This window comes from Merops nubicus, unplaced genomic scaffold, assembly GCF_000691845.1.
Source record: "Merops nubicus isolate BGI_N331 unplaced genomic scaffold, ASM69184v1 scaffold22190, whole genome shotgun sequence".
NCBI classification, from domain to species: domain Eukaryota; kingdom Metazoa; phylum Chordata; class Aves; order Coraciiformes; family Meropidae; genus Merops; species Merops nubicus.
Window position 1 is genome coordinate 27,458 of NW_008582471.1, and position 4,495 is coordinate 31,952.

The following is a 4,495-nucleotide window of genomic DNA, read 5'->3' on the forward strand; positions in this document are numbered from 1 at the left end:
AAGATGCTGAAGAAAAATGGAACACACGAGGAATGAGAGGATGGGAACTCCTCCTGGGAACTGGCTGCTGTATTAAACACTGCCCAGAACAAACAAAAGCAGGAGGAGGTGACTGTCTTCACAGGCACTGAGCAGGGTGCTTCCAGATGTGCATTACATCTACATGTGTGGGGCTGTTGCTGCCTCTCCAGTCAATAGCATGGAAGTGCTCTCAGACTGTAGGAATGATTTTATCCTGCTGCTTCTCTTAGAAGCACTTTTTGATTTATTGTGTTCTTTGCTCTCTTGTTTTCCCTATCCCCTCCCAAGCTGGAGAGTTTTTCCTATCTTTTTTTAACCTTCTGGGCAGTGGAGGGGTGCTTGGACTGGCCCCTGGACTTACTCGACTGATTGCTAATACAAAGGAATCTGTCTTCATAAAATCTTTTGCTCAGTATTGTTTCTTTAAACCATCCTTGGCTCTCGTCAGAGTAAGGTGAAGATGAAGTTAGCCTGATATTTTTCTTTTGTCTGGAGGAGTGCAAGGGTGACAGCTGACCATGAGCACCACCAGCAATGTCCACGTGCCAGCCAGGGCGTGGGGGGGTGTCTGTGTGAACACCTGGATCCTCTTCCTGGGCACCTTATCTCAGCCAAGTTAAAGTCAAAGGCAGAGCACCCCAGTCACAGACCCTGTAGAGCTGTGGGCTGCAGCTGAACTGCTGCTGACAACCAGCAGATGAGCTGTCCCATGCCTGGGAAGGAGCATTCAGTCTGCAGAGCATTCTCTCTATGCTGCTTTTCTTTTCCTCCTGGATCAGAAATCTGGGAGTGGTCCAGCTCCTATTTAAATTAAGCTATTTCATTTGGGACCTTGAGCAAAACCTCAATCCATAAATAGTTTTTTGATCTTCCATTTTGTATCACTCCCTAGAATCCCTGCTGTAAGTGGAGGGGTATCCAGGCCTCAGTGTGCACACAGGTCTCCAGAGAAGAAAATACTGTTCTGGGGGCTCTACACTCTTACTGCTGGGTTTCTTTGTGGGCAGAACAGCAGCCAGAGGCAGAACAGCAGCCAGAGGCTGTTCCAGGGAAAAGGTCCATCAGCCAAGTGCCAGAGCTGCTCATGGAGTCCACTAAGGAGCTCACTGCAAAACTGTAACGGGCTTTAAGAAATCCAAAAAGGTTTGAAAGGGTTAATGCTGCATTAGTGCTTTATATTGCCAGCCTTGCTGGATGAGGCAATGCTTCTCAGCCCCCACTGTCTGCCAGAAATAGCACATTCAGAACAGATCAGCTGGAGTTGCAGTTACCAGTTCAGATGCATCCTGAGCAAAAATGCCTCCAGCCCTCAGCTGGGCTGGTAAGATGTCATTGTTTCAGTCCAAGGCAGGATCCACGACCAGCAGGGTCTGTGGCATGAGCTTCAAACCTGCATGCCCCAGCTGCCCCCATGAGATGTGCAGCACAGCTCTCTGCCTGCTGAATTTAACTCACTCCTCTCCTGTGCTTCCCTGAGCCCGGGACTGTCGGAGCACGTAAGTTCAGACCTTCCTGGGAGTGAATCAAGTGCTGGAAATAGAATCCTGGTGGGGGTGAGACTGCATGCTGATTCAGAGAGGCTGCAGGAGCTAGCTAAATTAGGAGGCACATTCTCTGCTTTTGTATGGCTAGGATGAGTAATCCTCAAAGTTATGACTCGGAGGGAACTGTAGCAACTCAGCCCGAAATGCAAAGCTCCCTGCTAGGAGAATGCTTTAGCAACCATATGGCACACGCTGCCCTCAGCAGAGAGTGGAGCATCTCTGCTCTGGGGGTTGTCTGCCCTGCCTGTAGCCACAGCTAAAATCAGCACAGTGTTGCAGAAACTGTTAGCTGTGGGTGGTTAGTGCTTCCTTGCCTGGCCTACAGCAAGTTTAACGCTAGTTCACCGTTTCCTTGCAACAGGAGACAACAAACCCACTGGAGGAGAACCAGGAAAGCAGCAAACCTGCAGTGCTGGCTCTGTCTGAAGGCCTAGAGAGCAATATGGGATGTTACTGATTTTAATATGCTGCCTGGGGCTTCACTGCTGAAAGCAAAGAACAGTGTTTTGCCCGAGTGGCAACCTGTTGAAGCGATCTCATGGGAAGTCCAGGCTGAGCCTTACTGCAGACTGAGGCACAGAAGAAGGTTCTAGGAAACAGCTGGATTAGGAAGAGAGCAAACAATGAGACAAAGTGTTCACACGAAGCCAGCACTGGCAGACTGACCAAGCCAAAGCATGTGGTTTTGCTTGTCTCTTGCATAAATAATCCTTTTGCCTGGAGACGTGGTGCAAGGCCCAGGGATGCAGGGTGAGGTGTGGTTAACCTGTAGTGTTCTTACAGCATTTTTCCCTATAGGTTGTTCTTTATTTTCCTTTGGGCTCCAGCAAGATGATGCAGATTAAGTTTCTGTAAACAAGTATATTTTCAGGGTTCACATGATGTTGCAGTATCTAAGTGGTTTGGCTGCATCTTTAGCCAGAGGATGAGAATTAGTTGTACATTCTGTGCCCTTACAAACAAAGGCATGGCTGAGGAAAACATGCCCATCGATTCGTTATATGAAATCTGTTTAATTAAGCCTATTTCTCTCTAATCCATTTCTTTCTTGGAAGCCTGTTCAGGATTATTAGGCTCATTCACTTGTACAGCATTTTTTAGGGGTTAAAATGTGACAGTCTAGTAGGAGTTTAATGAGGTGTTTAAGACAGTTGGAGGAGCAAATGCACTAAACCCTTGCACACTGTAGGTGTGGACTGTCCATATCCCCAGACCAAGTGTTTTCCTTTTCTGTATCAAATTCCAGACCCTTCTGTTGGATCTCTCAACAGAAGAACACAGAGTGTGTTGAAAATCCTAAGCAGCATCAGAGGCTAGTGCCAGATCTCTTCCCTGATCACGGAAACAGTGACAGCTCTGGAGTGCAATCTGCTCTTGATAGCAGTTAGGAGAAGTGCACAAAGCTTAAGGAGGCAAAACCTGCTTGGCTGGGCTCCAGCTATCACCCATTTCTCAGGAAGGGCTGTCAGATCTTCAGGTTTGCATCCTAGCTGGAACTTCCACAGGTGAGTTTGCCTCAGCCACCCAGAAGTGCCTTCAGCAGCACAGCACCTCCTGTTGTTCTGTGATAACTGTTTTTGGAGGAGAGCAGCCATCACTACAAGTTCAGCATCCTTTTCTATGCTGATCCTATTTTTTTTTTTCATTAATTCCTGTCAATAATTCTTGGAATCAAAAGATTTCTAGCAACTTTCTGTAGGCTAGCAAACACCTCCCAACATTAAATTTGGTTAAAAACTAGATATGGAAATAACTTCTGAGGTAATACTTGGTATTGTTAACTTATGTTTAAAGATTTCCTTAAGAAACCTTTAAAAAGGCAAGTCCTTTCAGACAGGAGATGTCCTGAGGTGAGACCTTTTGGTCATGTTGTTCAGTGCATCAGAGAACAAAGCTATTGGGGAAAGTTCCCCACTGCTGCAAATGACACTCTGTGTATATTCAAGCAGCACTTTGAATGAAGTCCAGGGTGTGTGATTTGGGCTGGGGTTTTGTTCAGGCTATGAAATAAAAATAGGCATCAGAACCTTATTTTTGTTAATATTAGACTTCTATAAGACAATAAACACTTCTAAAGAAAACTCACACAGTAATCTGTAGATCTTGTAACAGTGAAGAAAAACGACACCCGTGTGTTCAGGCACGTCCTGGGGGCTCTAAACATGTAATGTGGTAATTGTTCTACTTTACAAGTTAAATATAGATGAATGCTGATGTTCTGCTATAAAAACTGGAACAGGACACTCTGTAAAACCCGATCAAAATGCAAATCAAAAAAAACCTCCCATTTTTTGTGGGGGGTGAAATCTGACTTGAGGCAGCTTTTAACAATTTAAGTGTCTAAAGAATCTTCAAACGTTGTTTAGGCTAAGTGTGTATTTTTATTATTGTTTCCATTAGCGATCTTTTGTTTCTGCGTTTAGACAAGTCCACATTTAAATCGTTCAAGGTCGCTGAGAAGGCGTTGTGGAGCACTGCCAGGACGGAGCATCGCTGTCTCCTTCGGTCCCCTCCTGTGCTGCAACACACGCAGCTGGCTGCGGACCAGAGGGACGGACGGTGGGTTGGTTCTGCTGCAGGGCTGGGGGAAAGGGCAGCTGGTAGGACAGAGCGGTTGGTAGGAGGGCTGTATTTTGCTTTGGGTCTCCCAGACCAGGGTCCCCTGGAGACCCCCCCCCCCGCTTTCTCGCTCCTGCCGGCTCACCTCCTGCGGGACTCGTGTCTTCCCCTGTGAATCCTTGCCGAGTTTCTCCGCATTTCCCGTCCCAAGGGGTTAAAGCAGCCTAGGGCTGCAGAAATGCCCGCTAAAGCAAATCCGCCTAGCGCCCCTTTCTTTAAACAAGATCTGCTTCAGCCGAAGGGGAGCTCCGTAACTTTCCCCAGCCCTGCCCGGGACCCCATCTCTGCAGGCTGGGAGACCCTCCGGTGGC